Raw genomic sequence first — 23,249 nt, forward strand, 5'->3', positions numbered from 1 at the left:
CACGGTGGGGAAGGGGGAAAGCCCATAACACTGTCACTAATGTAATATTTCCATTTCTGACATCGCTCCACTTTTGACCACCAGTGACGACCTAAGTCCCACATGAAGTGGGTTTTCTTTAGTCCTTAATCTATTTATTCTTCTGTATTTGGAGCCAGTCACCATCTTCGTGCAGTGAGTTTTGTCCTCTCGATTTCCCGATGTGAACGTAGTTTCCATTTTATGCCTATCCTTCTAATAGCTGTCTCTCCTTGCAAATCTTCTTCTCTGTTTCATCATTTAAAATGACGTTCCCACAAAAGTTGTTTTCTTGAACATTTGCTGGCTCTTCCTTCTCTCCCTTCTTAATCTTATTCTATTCTCCTGAGACTCACTGTCACCTCCAGGCACATTCTTCTCAAATCCATTGCTGGTTCCTGGTGTGTCCCTACATTTCCAACTTCCCGCTGAATGCCTCCATACAAAGGTTCCACCAAAAACTCGAAGTCATTTTTCACTTCTGATTTTGAAACTACAAATTATTTTTAAACTTGGGTCTCTTTCTGTCTTATTCTCCTCCCGTACAGCCCCCAGTGGTGATGGCACCATTCCAGGTTCAAAGAACTATGGATCATTGTTGATTCCTTGTCCTATATAGATCTTCAGTGTGCCTTTGTTCTGAAGCCACGTGACACTGACTTGCTCTTCTTCCTAAAATGCTTTCATCATTCAGCAAGTATCCCATGAGCTACTAATATTATTAGGTCCTGTGTCAAGGGATGGGGAGACAAATAATAAATATGGTTCCTGGGCTTCATGGAGCTCAAGGTCCAATAGAAATAGAGATGTACAGACAAAATAACTAATCAAACTTGATCACTGCTCTGTGGGAGACCTGATTTAAAAATGATAAAAGAGACGGACTTATAATCTGGTGGAAAGATCAGGGTAGTTTTCTCAGGAGAGGTGATGCTTGAGTTGAAACTTGAAGAAGGAGTAGGATTTTATTCATTAGGTACTTTGACAAGCTGGTGTCCTAGGAAAAAGGAACAGCATGAAACATAATATAGAGGGATCCAAGATCATTGTTTTCAGAAAACTACACATGACCTTGGTCTTTGGCTATTCAAAGATAAGCATGACCGGTTGAAGGCAGGGTGTTTTGTGTTCTGCTAAGGTGTGGGGCATTGAGTCTTTACTTGGTAGCAAACCATTAAGGAATTTTAAGCAAGGGAATGACACAACCAGATTCATAGGCCATTAAGTCCCTGCATGATGATCGAATAGGAGAGGGTAGGCTCAAAGCAGAAAAAAAACAGGCATAGTATTTTAATGATCTAGTAAGAGGTGATGGACAGAGGACATAGGGATGACAGGATAGACTTGAGATATAAGAAGGAAGAATGAGGAAGAGGGGCACGTGGCTAGTTTGATCAGTGGAGCGTGCACATGACTCTTGATCTCAGGGATTCTAAGTTCAAGCCCCACATTCAGTGTGGAGATTACGTAAAAAATAAAATCTTAAAAAAAAAAAAAAAAGAGGAAGGAAGACTCAGTAAGTCTTAATGACTGATTTAGTATCTGGTAAGGACCTTGCATGGGTTTCTCCAGAATAGGACCCTGGAAAGGGTCTTTACTGTCTGTGACAGAATACTGGCTTCGTAGACTTAAGACATTGTTGGGTCATTCTGACCGACAAGCAAGGCGTAATGTGTGGACTTAGATGATCCGTACTCCAAGCCCAATGCAATCTACCTCCACCTGAAGGAGGAAAAAAAAAAAAAACCAAAACAACAAAAACCAAAACACGCGGCGAGTCTGCCCCCAGCCACGGGGACCCACGCATCTTCATGGTGTACTCAAGAGGGTACCATGATGAACACAAGGGAAAAACAGATGCTTTGAGGAATAGAGGAAAGATCATTTATCTGTTCATAATTTAGATTTTAATGTCACTTTGAAATGCAGGATGTCATTCCTGCCTTCTGGGACTAAATGCTGGAAGGAGACATCTGTTTATAGAGTTGTCCTGGGCCTGTTATATAAATTTATGTTTAAGTAATAATTTCAGGTGGACTCTGAGGAAGACAGGGAAAGGGCTGCAGACCCCCATGAATTTTCCTTTCATGAGAGAACTCCTTACCCCAGGGTACCTCAACATTATTGACATTTTGGATTGGCTAATTTTTTTTTTTTTTTTTTTTTTTTTTTTTTTTTTTTTTTTTTTTGTTATCAGGAGGCTACTGTTGTTGTGTATTGTCAAAATATTCATCAACCTCTCTGGCCTTTCCCCAGGGCATCCCCGGTCCCCAAGTTGTGATGACCAAAAATGTCCCCAGACATCAACAGATGTCACCCGAGGGGGCATGTCTCCCAGGAGAGAACCACAGAGATATACGAAAGCCTCTCAGATTTTAAGGGGCATAGGAATTGCCTGGGGGCCTTGTCCATAGGGCTGGGTGCAGATTCTGCTTTTCTAGCAAACTCCCAAGGGATGCCCATGCTCCTGCCCCAAGGGTCTTCACACCTGCCCACTTCTGCTGCTGCAAGGTCTTTACACCTGCCTTCCTCTGCTGCTTTTTCACCTCCTGCCACCATCCAGGTAGAGCCTGAGCGGCTGCAGCCACCCTGCCAGGGCCCCCTTCTGGTCTCAGCCAAGACCCTCCCGTCCTCCATGGCATACTCCACGCTCTCCATCGGAGGGGCTGAGGGCAGGTGTGGTTAGACCAAAGAAGTCCATCTCACCCATCGTGCTCAGGCCTCTGTTGTCACAGCGGAAGCACGGGCAGGGGGAGACAGCCGAGGCCCGCAGTTGCTCCCATATCACCCAAGGCAGCTGTGCCTCGGTCCACAGGGCACAGTTCAGAGGGCACACAAGCTAATGGGACCAGATGGTCTGTGCCTTGTTTGTGGGCGCGTGCCTCCCCCAGGCTCACGCGGTGATTTCCTCGTTTGTTCCTGCCCTCCGGAAACAGAACAGCCATTTCTAAATGAACGGGGGCTGAAGGCCCCCTTTCTTGCAGGCCTGCGGGCCATTGAGCCTTCAGATCTGAATCTGTTGAATCATGGAGCTTTCTTTAAAAGGGCCGGCGGCTGGCTTGATCTGGTCGTGATTGAGAGTAAAATGAAAGAGAAAACAGCCCCCCTCCTTACACCCCCTGTAAAGAGACCCCTGGTCAGGGCATTACCTCCCATCGAATGCAGGGAATTAAGGAAGGTGTCGTGTGTTCTAAGCCCTTAACTGTTAACACATGAGGGCGAAGCCCTTGGCAAACCTCCTTAGAGAGGCCGATGGGCAGCACTTTATTCTGGAATTCCTGCTGCAAAGCTTAGTGGGGGAGGGGAGAGCCCAGGGGCTGTTGGCTGGCCCTTCTGTTCTCAAGCCCCGAAGGAAAGAGATGGGATTCGGCTTCTTTCCCTGGGAAATGGATCTTACCAAATTGAAATCCTTCAAAGCTTTAAGACCCACAGTATTCCCAACTGTTTTGTTTCTCTTGGCTGATGTCTACACTTTTATTCCAAAACAGACCCATCATCTCCAACATGGAAGGTAAGGCTGGCCATGGGTCCCTACCTCACTCCACCCCGTTCCCTTTGGGGCTTCCTAAGCCATCGGAGCACCCCCCCACACTGTGGTTTCCACCCTACTGCTTTGCCTTAGGTCTCAGTGGCCACCCTTGACATAGCCTCAAAGGGACACGTCTCTCTGAGGCTCGTGAAGACAGCTTCAAACCTTGCAGGTTGGTCCTGCGTAGCCTTTGGATTCTTGCTGAAACGCACAACCTTGACCAACACCTGGATTACTTTGGGGAATGGACTTGAAACATTCCATAGCTGGGTGATCTTGGGTGGTGGGCATAAACTCTCTGAATCTGGTTTCTCCCTGGTCCGTGTTGTTGAGGGCAGTTAGGGAAGGGGCGGGGGTCAGAGGGCAGAGTTCTTGTTTGCTGAGTGCCTTTTTGCCAGTTCTGAGATTTCAGTCTGGGGGATGTGGGGAGCTCAGTGGGCCTCAGGTACTGCTCCTCCCTGACTCTTAACCTTCCCAGCCCTGTTCTTTTCCTGACTTTTTCTCAGGCATATTACCTCCCCATCAAAGCGCATCAGCACCTCTGAGCCAGAGGCCAGGCACTGGGTTCATTCCTGTTGACCAAAGCAATTTCACAGAACTCCAGCCCTTCTTGGCTAGAGGGGTGGGGAGGGGCGGGGGCAGGGGTTGGTTCACATGTTATCTCCCTTTCGGGGAGTGGGGGGCAGAGGGAGCTGTGACTGCAGTCGGGGCTTAGGAAGGAGGGGGCTCAGCTCAGCGAGGTCCACACACCATAGGACGGGTTTCAGGAGCACACCCGCAGGGATTTCCCCATCTTGCCTGCTGCTGTGAACTCGGCCCTCTGGGCGCTCAGACACGCCTGAATCCAGTCTGGGCAGGACCCATCACACGGGCTGGAAGCAGGCTGCCCAAACCCCAGCTCCCTCGGGCCGTGGGAAGGCAGCTGCTTCCAGCCAGCCTCCTCCGGGCTTGCCTCCTTGGTCCATCGCACTTGTGTGAAGCTGGCTCCCGGAGCTGCCGTTGATCAGAGGCCAACATCCCCAACAATGATTCTCTTCCCTGTCACCGCAAAATAGCTTCCTCTCCCAACTTCAGCTGGAACATCTTATTTAAAGTTCACACCCGAAGAGACGAGGGTGTTGATGGCTAATTTCCCCTAAATGAGAACCAGGAGGCCTTTTCCCTTGGCTGACAGCTGTGGGGTCCGTGTCCATCTGTCTGGTCCCCTCCAGCCCCGACACAGCCACGGGCAAGCTGCCAACAACGGGCGAGCTCCCGTTCCTTCCAGGAGCGCAGCGCACCAGCTGCTGACTCTTGGACCCCAACTCCCGCGGTGTCCCCTTGACATGGCCCAGGAGGTCCCTGCAGGGTGAGTGGAGGATGATGGATAGTTTTCCTTGCCTCCAAATGCTGAGCAGGAGAAGCAGTCTGCATGGTAGGTAGGGAAAGAGAGGCCTCCTTGGCTTTCCCAGGCTTCAGGAGTGAGGGCTGCTGGAGAGAGAGGCCCAGGCTGGTGCAGGGCTCGGCTGGGCTGTGCCGTCAGAAGGGCTATAGCAAGAAACCGAGGCTGACGGATGCTGGCCTGCAGCAGTGAGGGGAGGCTATATGTGCATTCTGCATTAAGCCTTCTGGTTGCTCAATTTCACCATAACTCCTGCCATCCAAACGCACCCCGTTGCAAATACAGAATATTCCAGATTACCAAAGAAATCGCTGCCCATTAAGGAGAGCTTGGAAAACACAGAAGGACATAGAAAATGATTCATCATCCTAACAGGTTCCTCGGGAGCAACTGAGGCATCTCTCCTCTCCCCTCTGTGGCTTCCCTGCCTGCCCCCCCTTTTTAAAAAAAAAGATGTCATAAGTTATCTATTAATTATAAATCTTTTGCTCGCTTACTGTCATTTCGTGAGCATTTTTCACGGCCCTGAAATATTTTTCAAAAGGCAGCGAGGATGACTCCATGGCATCCAGCCTTGAAAGTAACATAATTTATTCAGCCATTTCCCTGTTGATCACATTTAGCTTGATTCTAGTTTTACACTATTATAAATAATACTGTGATGATAATCATTGCACATAATTCTCTGCTGTGTGTGTAATTATTTCCCTTGGATGGATTGCTATTAAGTGGAATTACTAAGTCACAAGGTGTGCGTATCTGAAGACTCTTATTATATATCATTATATTGCCCTAAAGAGATACTGTTCCATTTTATTTCCTCTTCCAAATTGCCCATTTATGTCCACAGTTTTGGGGGGCTTTTTTCCCCCTAAGGAGGTTCATCTCTTCTTTGTCAGAGCTTTTTTTTTTGTATCTGCTGAAAATATTAACTGTTTTTTTTTAAGATTTTCTGTTTATCCTTTTGAGATAGAGATAGATTTTTCTGAGATAGAGATAGAGATAGATTCTGAGATAGAGATAGAGATTTCTGTTTATCCATTTGAGATAGAGATCCATTGGGAGAGAGAAAGAGAGAGAGAGAGAGAGAGAGAGAGAGAGAGAGCAGAGGGAGAGTGAGAAGCAGCCTCCCCACTGAGCAGGGAGCCCAGTGCGGGACTTGATCCCAGGACCCTAGGATCATGACCTGAGCTGAAGGCAAATGCTTAACTGAATGAACCACCCAGGTGCCCCTATTAACTGTTTAAAAAAAAAAAAAAGGATTTAATTATGGTAGAATAAACACAACCTAAGATTTACCGTCTTAGCTATTTTGGAATGTAGGGTTCAGTAGAGTGAGGTATACTGGTATTGTGCACCTGTCACTGACATCCTGCTCCAGAACTTGGGTATGTTACAAACTGAAACACTGTATCCATTAAGCAGCAAACATGCATCTTCTAGTTCCTGGCACCCACCAGCCTGTTTTCTGTCTCTATGAACTTGGTTGATCTAGATAGCTCAAATGAGTGGAATCATACAGTATTTGCCCCCTTAGTGCCTGGCTTATTTCACTTAGCGTAAATGTGCTCACGGTTTATCCATGCTGTATCACATTTCAGAATTTCTAGCCTTGTTAAAGCTGAATGATATCCCATTGTGCGAATATGTTACATTTTGCTTCTCTGTTCATCCCTCAATGGGTACCTGGGTGGTGTCTATTTTTCCACTATTCAGAATGAAACTGCTATGAACATGGGTGTACATTCCTGGTAATTTTTGACATACAGAACTCTAAAAATCTTATAAAATCGGACCCGTTATTCCTTCCTTTTGTTCCTGGTTTTTCCTTTTTTTGCTCTCATGTTTAGATGTTTCTTGCTTGGCCAGGGTTAGGAAGATAGTCACAGATCTCTTCTTCTGCCGTCTTATTTCTTCCTGTCAAATTCTAGACTATCCCTAGAATGTGTTTGGACAAATGGTGTACGTTCTAAGAACATGTTTGTTGATGAGAGACACAGATCAAAATATCTCAAATTAACAAGAGTATATTCAACTGAACAGGGGCGGCTCATGGCTGGAAACTGGGCAGAGACCTTCTCTCTTTCGGTGGTTTTTCTCTCTGCAACAGACTTCCTCCCTCTGGAGGAATTTCTGCTCTTAAATGGTTTGGGAATGCCCAGATTTATGGATGGCATGTGGCTTTGGGATGTCCTGGACAGGACTCCTGCTCTAACTCTGTATGTCTTTACACGTCTAAATGCTCTGGAGCATTTCCAACTCTTAGTTTAAATATTCTTGAGAGCAAATCCTGCTTTTTATTTCTGGCGCAGTCAACCCTGGCCAGGAAATGGGAGAGGGTGATGTGACAGAAGAGAAATAAGGCTTCCCAGGTGCATCTTTTATCAGGAAATTCATGTACGGTTTCCAATGGGGCGTATGGGCTGGGCAGACATTGTAATTTGTCTGTATCAAGAGAAGCTGTAGACATCAGTCTTATGTTTCCCAAATACATAATCAATACTCTTCCTTTCATCGACCGATTTGGATGCCCTCTTTCTCATAACCTCGATTCTTAACATTTACGAATATCTTCCTCTTGGGTTTTCTATTTTGTTCCATTCAACTGTTCTTAGGTTTGTACTGTACTGTTTTAATGATTGTAGCTTTGTCCATTATGTGATATCTGGTAAAAGTTCCCTTTCGTTTCAAAATGTCTTGCCTCTTCTCTTGCATTCGTGTTTCCCGGGTAGACTTCAGACTCAGCGCATCAGCTTTTTCCTTTTTCTACCATTTTTTTCAGTGTGTCAGCTTTTTAGTTCTGATATGCCCTGTTCACATTTGAATTGTTTGAAAACTACACGAACGTTAGTGTGAAGATAATTTCCATTTTCAAAACACCTCATGTATGCACTATTTCTACTTATTTTTATTTTTTAATTTTTTAAAAATTTTATTTTATTTTTTAAATTTATTTATTTGACAGAGAGAGACACAGCACAAGCAGGGGAGAGCTGGAGAGGGAGAAGCAGGCTCTGTGCTGAGCAGGTAGCCCTATGTGGGGCTCGATCCCAGGACCCTGGGATCATGACCTGAGCCGAAGGCGGATACTTAACTGACTGAGCCACCCATGCACCCCTTATTTCTTTATTTTAGAAAGGAAGAGTGAGCAGGGAGAGGAGCAGAGGGAGAGGGACAAAGCAGACTCCTCACTGAGCGCAGAGCCCGACATGGGGCTCAATCCCAGGACCCCGAGATCATGACCTGGGCCAAAATCAAGTCAGATGCTTAACTGACTCAGGCAGCCACCCAGGTACCCTCTACTTATTTTTAGATAATAATGAATTTAATGTAACGTAGAGGCTTTTTTTTGTTTGTTTGGTTTGGTTTGGTTTTAAGCTATCACGGCATCTAAAAACCAGACCCACCCAGCAGATATAGGAATTTCGAAGTTAATCTCGTCCGGCAACCTGTTGAGTGAATGACTCAATGAATATGTGTTCAAGTCCACGAACACGGATTGGCTTTTGATACCAAGGGACTGGAAAGCTGGGATGATTGCATGGAGAACTTAGCAGGAGGCATCCAGGTGGAAGCCAAAGCAGTGGGGGAGGTTTTGCTCTTCCTCTGGCGGGGGGTCCTGACCTTCAGAGGTCTCATGATTGACTTAGCACTCCCCCAGGTGCACAGAAAGCAGGAAGTCCCATGACTCAGACCTTGAGAGTATTAGAAGGTGAACACAGACACATTGCTTTTGTTCGCTAGTTAATTTGTTCATTGATGAATTCAACAAAGAATTAACGAGCACCCGACCCCGTGCCAGGTGCCAAGTGGAGAGGGCTCCACTTTATGGGGGAGAATGGACCACAAGCCACAATGTGATCGATCACCTGGGGAGCTTGCCAGTTGGTTGCTCAAGCCCGGACTTTTGAACACGACATTATTTCCATTTCTCGCTACTGAGCTCAAATCCTTGACCCGCCCTGCCCCACGTCCCAATTCCTTGGGTCCAGTTGTCTTGAACACGACCTCTACTCCCCTTCCTGCGGATGCTTCCATTCATCCCGCTTTCTTGCAACATAATGTATCTTTATTTCTCACGGAAGCTCGGTGCTGCTGGACGACCGCCGGCTTTGGGGTAAAATAATGTTTCCTTCGAGTCCTACCTATTTATGTGACTAGCTGTGCGGTTTGGGACAAATTATTTAAAATGAGGCGGATTTTATTTTTCTTACATGCCATACGGGGGTAATGAAAGCACCCTTTGTGAGGTTGTTTCAAAGGTTCCATTAAATGGGATTTTATGTTAAAGCTTGCCATCAAGTGCCTCATTAGAGGTGGTGACTGTCTTCCCTTTGGGTCAGAAGGCTCCGAAACCTTAGAGGTTTATCATACTTCTTCCAGGTTTGGCCTGACTTCGCGAAAATCATTCTTTCTACTTAACTCGCCCCTTTCGAAAGGGTTGTGGGCCTTCAGCTTCTTCTTGTTGCACTGAGTTTATTAGCGGAAGAAAGGTCTTTGGGCCAGCCGTTGAGATGAATCTGCTCTGCCGCCTTCCTGGCAAGCCCGGTGCCGCTTTCTCTCCCTCATTGCTCACGAGGCTACCAAAGCAACCTCAGATGATACAACTTCATTAGCAGCAAATCTTAAGCTTCTCTCTTGATATCTCTCCTGTCCACAGCCTTTACACTGAATCCCTTCTCCAGCTCTCCTGTGTCACTCCTGGGAGGGGTGGGAGGGTGCATTCCCTCTGTTTGAAGGAAGGGCTGTTCATTATCCCGGGCTCAACTCTCCCAGAGTTACATCCTAAATCTCTGTGAGCAGTCTCGCTTGCAGAACGGCAGGGATGGGCAGTGGCGTGGAAAGAAAAGAACATTAACTAGACTCAGAGGTTGGAGTTGGGGGTCATCAGACTCACCTATACAAGTGAGTTTTAAAGCTCCCTTTCTCTTCTCAGACCTGTTGGCACCTACTTCGAGTGAGGGGTCTCTGAGGGTCTTTGGGTTGTAAAGCTAATTAAATAGAGGCAGTTGGGGGATGGGAACACTAAGAATCATTGCCTCCTCTTGGCGTTGGTATAATTAGGGTAGGAAGGAGAATCCATTTAATGCAAGGGTGAAGCGAATGGCTTTTTAAAATGGAAGTCTGATGGAAATCCTAAAATATGGCATGTGTACCAATCTTCAGTATAGAAGTCAATGATTTTTTTAAAAGATGTATTTATTTGAGAGACAGCAAAAGCAAGAGAGATCAAAGAGGCAGAGGGAGAAGCAGACCCACTAAGAAGGGAGCCGGAGGCGGGGCTCAGTCCCAGGACCCCAAGATCATGACCTGAGCCAAAGGCAGACGCTTTACCAGCTGAGCCCCCTAGGTGCCCCAAGTCAGTGATTTTTTACATGATTATCTACCGTCTCTCTACCCGCCCATCTCCCTGCCCCCTTGTCCACATAAAAACAGAACATTTCCATCACCCCATAAAATTCCCAGTGCCCCTTCCCACTCTATAGTTAACCTCCACAGGTAACCACCGTTTTCATGGCTGTCATCATCAAATGGCTTTCACCGCTCTTTGGGAGTCTTTGTCAAGAAGATTTCATCTTGTTCTTCATATACGTGCAGTTGTCCTGCATGGACGTCTTACGTCTGCCTTTTCATTTCTCGTGCTGTCTGGGAGAGTCATCTGTGTCATTACACATACCAGCGGCTCCTGCCTTGTATAGTGTTCCTTTCGTGAATATTCCACAGTATATTATGTAAGCTCCATTTGTTGGGCATTCTGAATACTTGATTTTTTTTTTTAATCACTCTGTTAAGTAAAGCTGCTGTAGGCATTTTTGGACGTCTGTGACAATGGACATAGATTAACTGTTGGGGTACAGGGCAGGAAGACTTTACCTTCAGAAGAAGCTACACAAAAGCTCTTCAAGGTGCTTTATCATTTTCCATTCCCACTGATGGTAGGTGTGAGTCTTAATTTTCCCACATTTGGGGAACCCCCCCACCAACGTGTGGTTTGGCCAATCTTTTGAACTTCAGCCACTCTGTTGGGCATGTAGTAGTACCTTGCTGTGGTCAGAAGCATCCTTTCTTTTTTTTTTTTAAGAACATAGAAAATTTGTATTTGGAGCCCTAGGTCATCCCCCAGTGAGATAGGTGAATGGGAACAAGATCCCTCAATGCCCCAAGATTCCATTTCTTCCCCTAAAAATGGTGGGGAATGGGCCATGATTGGCGTGGGAGACATGGGGTCAAGGGAGAGTGTTGTGTGTAGCGTTTGGACAGTCTGGAGGACTTGAAGTGTGAGTGAGCCTGTTGAGGGAGAGAAAGTGGTGGTTGAAAAAGAGAGAGATGATTTCAGGAGCTAAGCCCTGGAGAAGATGGAGGGACACGGATGTTCACAACATCATTTCACTCACGCTACTAACAAGGAATACAGAGAGGATAGGTGTGATCTCCTGTCAACGAGAGAGATCCTCTCTTACTGTTCCAGTTTCTCCTTGGAGTATGAGGCAAGGGCAGGTTGGAGCGTGTGGAAAGCAGGTATGGGAGGTTCCAGGAGCCAGGAGGAACCTATGAAGGATGTCCGGGAAGCAGAAGGGTGAACGTTGCAGAGAAGGAGAGCAGAAATTGTCATAACATTGAGATGCCCGCATCTGAGGGTTGGGGTCATTCATTCTACAAAATACTGGTAATGATAATAGCAAACAGAGCACCTAACATATTCTAGGTCTTGTTCTGAACTCTTTGTGTGTAATAATTCGATTATCACAAAACCCTCTTTTAGTACTGTGATTTAGTCTCATTTTACAGAGGGGGAAATGAGGGTTCAGAGAGGTCAAATCATTTGCCTGACGTCCCCCAGTGACAAAATGGCAGCTGGTCGGCTCTCTTCCCTGGTGGTTTTGCTGGGTGAGCACGGTGCTCGAGGTTGGAGGCTGGGGCTGTTTTAAGGATGGACCATGGTCCCTGAACGGGCTAGGGAGGGAAAAAGGCCCAGGATGGTGATGGATGGCCTATCCGTCGGAGTCTGGCAGGAAACAGATGGCCCTCTTAAAAGGGGGTAATTGGAGAACAGTTTAGTGAAAACATCATTAAAAGGAAGGAGGTGGGTTTAAGGAACCCGTGAGGAGGGGAGGAACTTCTGCGCCGGTCCACGGAGGGACCTGAGTATCCTCTTACCCTCCTCCTGCTCTCCTTACCCGCGGCTGCCTCCCCCTGTGCAACTGTACCTGGAGGTCCCTGAATGCAATTTGTAGAGGTCAGAGGGAGGGAGGCCCTGTCACCTCCAGACTTGGGGACCGACCTAGGAGTGGGGGGCCTGTGGGGAAGGTACTTAGCCAGGCACTCCTTGAAGAGGGTCCTACTCTGCCTCAAACCCCTCCCCCATGCTGAATGGAGAGAAGACCAAGTATCTGAGGGCAGGGCAGGGGGCCCTGGACCTGCCTCTGACAGGGGTCCTCCAGCACCCCTTACCCTCCACCCCCACCAAAATCCAGCAAGAGAGGAGACTGGAGACTGATCCAAATACACCAAGCTCCCAGTGAGGCTCCCCTATCTCCCCATCGGGCCCGTAACAATCATGGTCCCCCTGGGTCATTCCCTGGGACCCAGAGCGGGCAGTCTTGCTTTGCCCACAGAAGGAAACATCTGAGCAGAGTCGCCCGTGACATTATTTCCATAAACTCAGAGGCTTTGCTAATCCTCTTTGCCTAGCATTCACTATTTTGGTTGTCATCTCCTACTTTGCATTATTCAGCATGCAACAGATCCCTAACCCAGGTCGGTGTGAAAAAGCCCCGGGTTTGAATATGAACCTTCTCTCATTGATAACTTCTCAGAGATAAGTCATAGTCCATAAATTAAATTGCCTTCCCATAAGGAGTGAAAGCCCGGCAGAAGATGACAGCGCTTAAAATTCTTTCCTTCCCCCACCGCCACGTTTGTTTTTTATTTGTTTGTTTGTTTTTATGTCAGCTGTCTTAGTCAGAAGGGTCTCTCTCTCTGGTGTTTTGGGAGAGGATAGGACCCTTGGAGCAGTTTCCAGAAGCGTGATAAAATGAGAGGAACCCCCAGTCTGTATAGTGACAGGGAATTTAGGTTCTTCCCTAACTCACAGGCTACTCTGTGATTTTGTAGATTCAACCTTGCGGGAGCTGTTTATTCATCTGCAAAATGGAGATCGTATTCTCCTTAAATATTTCCCACTAGATAATAAAAGGCGTTCATTGCCAATGTCTCCGTGTAAAGGCATCCAGTAAAATTACATAAGATGGTAGACATTATATTATTTTGTTCATCCATCCCCACCAGTTGGATGCACTCGCAGAAGGCTCGTGGTTTTTGTTTTGTCTTTTCAGATGAGGAAAGGACAAGAAACCGAGAGGAAAAGAGGTCTCAGGCACCCCCTGCCTTGGGATACCCCACTGTATGTCCGCAGTGCGATACCAAGGGATAGATTTCCTTAACGGACCCCTGCCCTAATGTCCTCAGACTTGGGGGCCAAGGAAAGTCTTCCCTTGCTGTGGAGAGCACCTCCAGTCTCCCTTCCACTCAGATTTTCCTCAGGACTCTTGGCCAGGGTCCCGCTCTCAGGAATGAACCAGAACCAAAACGGGGATCGCAGTCAGTGATGGGGATTTGGTTAGACTCTGGGCATCTTTCCAAGAGGATTACAGCCAGCGCATCTGAGGAGAAAATAAATGGTGCGCTGGGGTCCCCTGAAATAGAAACCAACCTCTGCACCGTTTCCTGGGGCACAGGGGAGGCTGTGGGCTGCTTGGTGCATTCGGCAAGGCTCTGCTGTGGGAAGACGCAGAGTGAGGTCACAGCCAGCAGCCAGTGACCTTGGGCTGTCTGTTTTCCCTCCCTGGCTCCAGTTTCCTCGTCTGCAAATTTCGAGGCTAGAGAAGGTGCCCTTCAGAAGTCCTTCAGTTGGAACATTCCCTGATTATGTCTCAATGGCTGGGGGGAGGGGGGGGAGGAGGAGGGTTTAGCCCTCTCCAAATCTCTGAAGATTAATGTCACCATCAAGTAATCCTCTCCCTCGTCCCCTTGGTAAATAATTAGGATGCACCAGAGGTGTGGTTTTCAGTCTTTTATTTCTGAGCCTTGTAATGCTTTCTGAAACAAGAAATCTTACCCCAAAGCTTATGTGAGATAAAGGAGACCACAGCAGAGCTCCTTTCTTGCAGGGGATCAAGTTGACCTAGAACTTGCCCTTGGCCACAGCTGGAGACCTTTACAGAGGACATCTTCATAGTTTTGTTTGTTTGTTGTAGTTTCAAACACAAAGTACCAGTTTTCTTCAATCCACATCAACATAACCAATGGTTCAGGGATATAAGAGTGCCATCTTGAAAGTCAAGAGTCGAGGCTTCCGTGTCCACAACCATCAACCTGTGTGACCTTGAGAATGCGTCTATTCAACCGCTCTGGGTCCATGTTTCCTTCTTCATCATGGGAGAGTGTTGGTTCAGTGTGGGACTGCTGACCCTGAGCCCTCACAGCTGGGGACCCCTAGCCTTCACCAGGTGGGCTCTGCGCCTGGCAACCATGGCCAGGCCTCCCCGCTGCTGAGTATGCAGAGGGGAGATACCAGAGGGCAGATGCCACAGTACTCGATGACAGCCCTGCTAACTCCCCAGACTCTGGAGTAGACAGTCCCCGTGAGCTTGTGTGAGGACTGGAATTGACACATTAAAATAAAGCATTCCCAGTAGCTGCTCTCTGGAGAGTTTTTGACTAGTAAACATTCATTGTCAGTGCAGTCTGCAGTGAGACCTGGCCTGCCCCCTGTTTACCTCTGTGGACTGAGCCCAGAGAGGCCTCGTTCACTTAGCAAAATGTAACTACATGGAGGAACCCAGGCTGTCCTGGCTCCCAGCCACCCTCCCCTTTGTGTAGACATGGGTGTGAACTCTTGGGAACTGGAAAGGAGCTTTGGGGTTTCTCTGGGACAGAGCCCTCAGGCAAGAAAGCAAAGTCCAAGCTCTATCCAGCTCCTTCTGTTCTTAAGCTCTCTCTGGCCTGAGGTCAGCTCCGGGCAGATGCACAGGAAGAAGACCCCACAGAGTTCCCCCGCATGGGAAAGAGGAAAGACTATAGTCTTTTTTTTTTTTTTTTTAAGATTTTATTTATTTATTTGACAGAGAGAGATCACAAGTAGGCAGAGAGGCAAGGGCAGAGAGAGAGGTTCCGGGAAGCAGGCTCCCTTCTGAGCAGAAAGCCCGACTCGGGGCTCCATCTTAGAACCCTGAGATCGTGACCTGAACCGAAGGCAGAGGCTTTAACCCACTGAGGCACCCAGTCGCCCCAAAAGACTGTAGCCTTGATGTGAATAGCAGCTACCATTTATTGAGGCTTCCCGGAGTGGAGTATTAGGCAAAACTATCGGTATCCAGGATCTCAACTAATCCTCACCACCCTCCTGCCAGGTGGGTATTAGAATCTGTGTTTGATAAATGCCTTGTCATTTACACAAGGAGAAGTGGCCCCTCTCATTTCCTGGCCTTTGTACTGCTTTCGATAAAATGACATTTATTAGAGTTTTTCCCCCCACATAAAGAAGTACAAAGACAAAAACGAAGTGTGGCCCACGATCCCACTCCCTAATCCCAGATAAACTCTGTAAATAGTACAAAAATAAAAAATAACACATAGACATGTATAGAAAGTTCAGACAGTAGAGAAAGTAATCAAACTCCAAGGCCAACACCTCCCTTCCATTTCCCCCCAGACCTTTCCCCAAAGGAAAGGACCTTTTAGTAGTTTGTGGGCATAATAACTTGCAGGAAAAAAATATATCATTCGTAGCAACCATCCTACTCACAGTGGGTCTCTACATGTCCTCTCTATATTGTTTTCATTCTTGTTTGTATCAAAAGATCCTACTGTGAAATGTTGCCCTGCATCTTGCTGCTTCTTCCTCCTCTTCTTTTTTTTTAATTTGGCCTTGGAGATCTTCCTACATCTGCACATACATCCAACCTCATCTTTGTAATGCTTACATGATGGTCCACAAATTCATGGATCCTGGTTTTCTTCGCTTCCCGTTCGCAGAAACTGCTGCAGTCAAGGCCACACGGTCTGGCCTGGCTCATATATTATGGGAGGACTCGAAGGCATATATGATGGGCAGATTCCTAGCAGGAAGAATGCCAGGTCAAAGGCTTGTCCTTCAAATAGGCACCACTAATTTCTACTCTTTCTACCAGCCACAACGAAAGAGCCCATCCTCCTGGCGCTGGGTGTCATGGAAGGCTTAAGTTTTTGCCAAATTGATTAGGTTTTATTTTTCAGAGGATTTATTTATTTATAGAAAGAGAGAGTGTGGGGAGTGGGAGGAACAGTGGGAGAGGGAGAGAGAGAAAATCTCAAGCAGACTCTGCACTGAGCCCGATGTGGAGCCCGATGCAGGGTTCGATCTCACATCCCTGAGATCATGACCTGAGCCAAAACAACAAGTCCAAGATGCTTACCTGACTAAGCCACCCACGCACCCCAAAATCAATTCTTTTTTTTCTTTTTTTCTTTTTTTTTTTGGAAAGGTCCTTTAAATTTTGACCTGCACTTCCTTAATTGTGACTCAAGGTTAATCGTATTTTTCACATATCTCCTGGCCTTCCAAAAAAACCCTGTCTTTTTTTTCCTCTCTGGGCGATGTAATGACCTATTCACACATTCCCTATGCACTTTTTTCTAGGGCTTTATTATTATTGATATTAATGAGTGTCGTGGAGGTGAACTAAGGGAAAGGTCCTTTCTCACGTGTATTGAAAATATTTTCCCAGGGTTTACCATGCATTTGGATTTCTGTCTCTGTCACGTTTTTCCACCGAAAGTTCAGCAGGCAAGTGTCTGCAGAGCGGCCCTAGCACTATTTTGGCTTTTCAGAGACCAGCTCCCTGTCTGTTCGGAGTGCATGCTGTGAATTTCAAGCAGGCTCTAAAGAGAGAGAGCTGCTCCTCTGACCACGGAAGCTACTTTTGGTCTTATTTCATCACCATAACGTACTTTCATCACCCCGTTGGTCTACCAGGTTTTCCAGGGCAAGTCCAGTACCTACCACCTAACGGTCTTTCTGCCAAGAAAGCCAATTGGCTAAATGTTGCAAGTGTGTAACCTGATTTACCAATCTTTACTTGATGAATTTTGGGATTTGGGTACGGCTTGAAGATTGTAAATAAGTCTGTCTGTAATTTTTGAAGTTCTGTCGTTTTATTTCTTGCTTAATGGATTTCGTCATGGGGCCCCTTGCCCCTCCCCCAAGAAGAACTCAAGGGTTTTTTAGTCTTTGAGTTCTTAAAACTGGAGACTCTTTGCTGCCTTTATTCTTGAGGGACAATTTGGCAGTGAATAAAATATTTGGGTTACAGTTTCTTAACTAAAAACTAGCTATGCATCTATTTATTCATCTCTCCATTTCTCTGTCCATCCATGCATCCATCCATCCATCCATCCATCCATCCGTCCATCCACCTATTCATCCATCCATCCATCCATCCATCCATCCACCCATCCATCCACCCACCCATCCATCCATCCATCCATCCATCCATCCGTCCATCTACCTATTCATCCATCCATCCATCCATCCATCCATCCATCCATCCATCCATCCACCTATTCATCCATCCATCCATCCATCCATCCATCCACCCACCCATCCATCCATCCATCCATCCACCCATCCATCCGTCCATCCACCTACTCATCCATCCATCCACCCATCCATCCACCTATTCATCCATCCATCCATCCATCCACCTATTCATCCATCCATCCATCCACCCATCCATCCGTCCATCTACCTATCCATCCATCACTCCATCTCTCCGTCCATCATCTATGCATTCATCTATCATCTAATAAAGTAATTATTTAACTGTGAATGACATCCCCAGCTACCCAGCATAGGAAATAAAACACAGAAGCACCTTATCTACTCTTCCTCCTCAGTTACATTGCACTCCCTACCTCTAGAAGTATCTGTTTGAAGTATCTATCGTTTCCCTGAATCTCTTTGTACTTGTATTAACACTCCGTTTGCTTGTATCCTGAAACAATATACAGGGTTGTATTGCCTGTTTTATAAAACTGTCTAGATGATGGCATCCTGTTTTTCCTCGCTTTGCTTAGTATACTCAGCATTATAACAGACCATCCTCCATGTTGCTACTTACTTCATTCCATTTGGACTGTAGTGTAGGATTACATCATATGAGTATAACATTATTGATCACTTGTTCTCTTGGTAGGAAGATGGAGCCCTCTCCATTTGTCTTTATTACAAACAATACTCATTATGAACATGCTTGTGCGTATCTCTTTACGCGCATGTGTGACAATGTATCTACCAAAGGGGACTTGCTGTTTCTACCATGTATCTGTCTTCGAATTTCCAAAGTGGTTGTACCAATTTACAATTTACACTCCTAGCAGAAGCGTGCAAGGATTCTCATTCCTACTTACCCATGTCCGTAGTGTCAGGCATTTTCACTCCTCCCAGTCTGCTGAGTATGAAATGATATCTCATTATGGCTTTAATTTGAATTTCCCTGGTTACTTGCAAGATGGAACACGACTTTATGTAAATCGGCCCTTCGGGTCTTCTCTGCTATGATTTGCTTGTTCATCTCTTTGGCCCATGCTTTCTGTCATGTTCTTTTACCTTCTCATTAATTTGAAGCTCTTTATGGGGTCTTGGATGTGAATGTAAATACATGTTTTTGAGCCTTTGACTTGCAGTTTCGTGATGGCTTTTGGCGCCTTATGGTTAAAATACACTCACTGGCTTCCTCTCTAGTCTGTGCCTTGCTCCTCATTTCAAAATCCTTTCCTACTCTGAGGTTATGAACGGATGGCTCGCTCTTCTTTTCTGACAGATTTAAGGTTTGGCTTTTCACACTTAGGTCTTTAATCCCCTATGAAGTGATTTCTATGTGTATTTTTTAAAAATTTCTGTATGTGTATTTTCCTTTTGTTCTATTTCCATTAAATGAAAAGTCTTTTATTTTCCTCTGCCTGTGGAACTCTTTTTCTCTTCTTCTTTCTTTGCATTATTTTCAATGAGTTTTGAAGGAATGGAATCAAAACATCTCTACTCAAAAATATTAGCAAACTTTGCATTATTCTCAAAGCCTTATATGCTTCAAAAGGTTGCTTTGCTTCCCCTCCCTCACGTTTTTTAAGTGTTTTATGATGATGGCATTTTCCTTTATTTTTAAATTTAATTAACTGATGAACTTATTTATTTCCTGTATATTTTTAGAAGGCATTTCACCAGAATATATCTAGATTTTAGTGCCTTCTAAGACATACTGTGATGCTTGATCTTGCTTTTTGTCTTTGGATCTAAAGACTGAAGTCTTCCCATCTGCTCAGGAAAAAAAAAAAATCTATTAACTTTTAATCATTGCTTCCGAATTATCCCTTCTGTGTCTCTTCTGGGAATACTGTTGGAAATTCATGGAAATGCCTAGAATCGTCCTCTCTGTCCCTTCTCTCCCATTGTTGCTGTCTCTTTGTCCTCTTCCCCCACCCAGTGCCCACCACATCTCTCTTGTTGGGATTTAGTGCACTGATTTCCTTCAGGACACACTCCGTTGGCTGTGTCTGCAACCCAGGCCAACCATCCTGGTCAGTTTCTTTCCCTCCCTTGGCTCTTGATCTAATTTCACAGTTACAAACCACCTTTACATCTCAGCTGACATCACATTCAGGTAGTACCTCCTTTCCCCCTCCTGTTTCTTGCAGCAAATCTCTTTTCCAGAGAAACTTGCCCTGTAGCCACTCAGACTTTCTGCCTTACCAGAGCCACCAGCCTTCTGCTGACTCCAGGAACTCAGTCTCAGACCTTTCTTTAGCTTTCAGTGCCTCCTGCCTACGGAAGGGGGTGGGGGAGGAGGTAGGCATTGAACTGGAACCTCAGTGTTCTCCCCATGACTTTGGACTTCTGGATGCTGGTGACAGTGAGAGAGCAGTGGCAAAATTAAGGGTCCAGAATGCACCCAGATGCTGCTTTACACAGTTGGGGTTCAGCAATTGGAGGCAGGTGTCCCTTTGCAGTCTGAACCCCACCTCATTCCTGGACGCGGCTGTATGTGTGCCCGTACGGTGACCTGGGCAGGCAGAAGGGCATAGACTCAGGGTGGTGGCTGCCAGGTGGAAAAGGGCTGGTTCTTTGTGTTATGTCTAAAGAGTTCTGTGATACCCCTTGTTATCACACATCTGTCCAACTGTGGACTGCACACATCACTGTGGCAGAAAAGAGACATCGACTCCCTCTGTTCACCCCATCCACCTGGTCAGGGCTTTGCTTTGACCGATCATTCTTATCATTATGCTGCCCTTGCTCATGCGAGACCCTGCCTCTGGGGGGGGATGGAGAACGTGCATCCTCCTGGACCTTGACCTCCTAGCATTGGCCCTGGATCCAGCTCAAGAGGGACCTGTCATTTCTGACACAGTGGTTCTTAAAGGGTGGTCCTTGGACCTGTGGCCCTCAGCGGTGTCACCTGGGAACTTGTTAGACGTGGAACTTACCTGTGACCTAGGACATCAGGAACTGCGAAGCCGGGGCCCAGCCATCCTCAAGGGTGAGGACTTCAGCTCCTACAGGAGCTGAAGCTGTCACCCTGCCTTCTCCCACTCAACGTCTCAGGCGACTGTCCCAAGTGTCCTCAAAGATGCCTTTGAAAAATGTTACGTGCTCCCTAGAGAGGTGGGTGCTCATTAACAGGAAGCTAGACTTGGTGTTCGTGCTTCCTTTTCATGTCATGGAACTCAATATTTTCCAAGCCAATCTGGACATAGAATTCTTTATTCCCACCACCTGCTCTTGGTCTTGACCCCTTGGCATATCTTACCTTTACTCAACTCAGAAACTTGGTGTTGAAGGTTGACCCACCAGGGCTCCAACTTCTATGAACTTACTCACCACCAGGCAGACCGCTCCCAAGGTAGCATTTCTACTGGGTTCAGCTGCCAGAGAAGAGTCACAACTACATTCTTGTGACCATTCAGACCATGGGGTGAGGTATGAAGATGGCAGCGCTTGGGAATTTACTGCTGACTAGCTCCATGAACTTGGGGAACGTGACCTTTTCACAAGGCTCTTGTGGGAAGTTCGTGGAGCTACTTCGTGGAAGGGAGACTCAGTTCGAAGTGAGAGGAACTGAAAACTACCATTGGCTCAGTCATCTTCCCCTGGCTTCCATTTCTCCATCGGTAAATGGCAGCATTGTAATATAATAGACAACAAGCATATGCAGTTCTGATTAAAATTTTAAGATAATAGTACATGTGAAAAATCTCTGTTAAACTGCATTATGTTAGAAAATGTCCGCTACTATGATGTCCAAAAAAAACCAAAACACACACACACACACACAAACCCAGCCAACCCTTAGGCTGTACATTCAGAGGCTCTGTGTCTCTGCCTGGCGCATAGTAGGTGATCAGAAAACTGGTGGTGTTTGTGAAACAAAGCAGAGCCCCGAGGCACCAGGGCAATGCTCAGTCCCGAGGGACCTTGTTCCAGCTGACAGATAAGAATGATTTGTAAGTAGCACAGGCACTGTTTATTCTCCGTCTTCCTCGGTATTGATTTGTTTATCAAAAATTTTATTTATAAAAGAGCACAAAAATAAACCAGCCCCAGTTCCGCAGGAAGGCTTGCGGGTTCTGAATTAATGAGGTCCGAATTTATGACAGTTCTGAACTGTGACTTCCTTCTCCTGCCTGGCCGTGGTTGGGAGTGGGGTGGGGAGGAAGTGACCACGTTACAGGGCAAGGGTCCCTCTCTCCCTGCGGCACACCCCTCCACACACCCCTTCCCCCAACCCCTTCATCCTCGATAAAGATGCTTTTCTCCAGGTGCTAGAGGCGGTTTCTGGAGCTCTGACATGGTTCGGGATCCGGGCAGATTCTGCTTAGCTCCAATAATTCTGTTGTGTCAAATTCTGGGTCGTGACCGCAGTATTTTATAGTCCGAGAGCTGCTCGTGGAAGGCTGTGAGCCCTGAGGAATGAGTATCTCTTCCAGAGTGGAGGGCACGACAGAAATGATGGCAGAATTCTCTTGAGTTCCTCATGTGCTAGGACAAGAGTTTGGTCCCTGGACCAGACAGCAGCAGCATTACCAGTGACTAGATAGAAATGCAGTCTTGAGCCCTCGTCCCAGCTCTGGGAGTGGGCCCAGCAATCCGTTTTAACATGCCCTTCTGGTTTTTCTGATGCACACTCAGGTTTGAGGACTCTTCATGTGGGAGGAGGAAGGAACTGGGAGGGAAGAAAGGGAGCACTCTGGAGCCCAAAACTTACTAGATCGTGGGTGGTCCAAGCACCCCCGAGGGTCCAACAGATGTTCCTTGAACCCACCTGAATAAACTGAACCTAGGTTTTCTCTCCATTTACTCTAGGGCAATGGTTTTCTTTCCTGGTCGGCACATTAGAATCAGCTAGAGAGCTCCTTAGAAATAGCTCAGACCCCAATCAACAGAATCAGAATCCCCGGAGTTTTCTCTGGACATGTGCATTTTTAAAAGCTTCTAGATGGTTCCAGCATGCACCTGTGTTTGAGATCTACCAATGTAGAGGATGCCTTGTTAAGAAAAGATGTGATTTGGGTTGTCTTTACATATACTATGCATTTTTTTATTAGGTGTTTATTTTACTTATTTATATTATAAAAAAAGACATACTAAAGGAAAAAAAACTTGTAAAATACAGAAGCGCTGAAAGGAGAGAAGAAATAAGACATGAGTTCTAGTTATCTGAAGGTGGTTGACAGTGTTTTCACTTGTAGTGGGATGGTGTTTTCTTTTAATCGTCTTTATTTATTTCTAATGCTCTGGTTTGACTTTATAGCATTGTGATCATACATAATACAGCATTTTCTGTCCACTTTTTTTTTAAGAAGGAGGGGGGTGGATGGGTGGGGAAGGGGGAGAGAGAGAATCTCAGCCAGTGTCCACGTCCAGCACAGAGCCTGAAGCAGGGCTCAATCTCACAACCTTGAGATCGTGACCTGAGCTGAAACCAAGTGTCGGACACTCAGTCGACTGTGCCGCAAGGGCAACCCGTTTTCTGTCCACTTTTTAACTTCACCTTCTTTCTGCATAATTTCCCACGCTTACGTCTAAGTAGTTTTCAGGGCGCTCTTGTAGCAACACAACAAAAATACGCTTTTCTCCATTTTCCTATGTCTGTGCCACAGGATGGCATTTACGGACTCCTTTTTCTTTACCACAGCTGTATTTCCAGAGCTTTGTGAAGTCCCATTTCGAATGTCAGAAGCAGAATATTACTCTCCTTCTCTTTGAATTTCTTCTCCCAAGGTCCT

The 23,249-nt window shown here is 46.3% G+C and overlaps 1 protein-coding gene across 2 annotated transcripts in view; it reads left to right on the top strand.

Moving 5' to 3' along the window:
- Positions 1-23,249, top strand: part of SHISA6 (shisa family member 6) — a 276,947-nt gene that overhangs the window by 103,008 nt on the left and 150,690 nt on the right. The window lies entirely within an intron of this gene.

Source organism: Mustela erminea, chromosome 18, assembly GCF_009829155.1.
Source record: "Mustela erminea isolate mMusErm1 chromosome 18, mMusErm1.Pri, whole genome shotgun sequence".
In the NCBI taxonomy this organism is placed as follows: domain Eukaryota; kingdom Metazoa; phylum Chordata; class Mammalia; order Carnivora; family Mustelidae; genus Mustela; species Mustela erminea.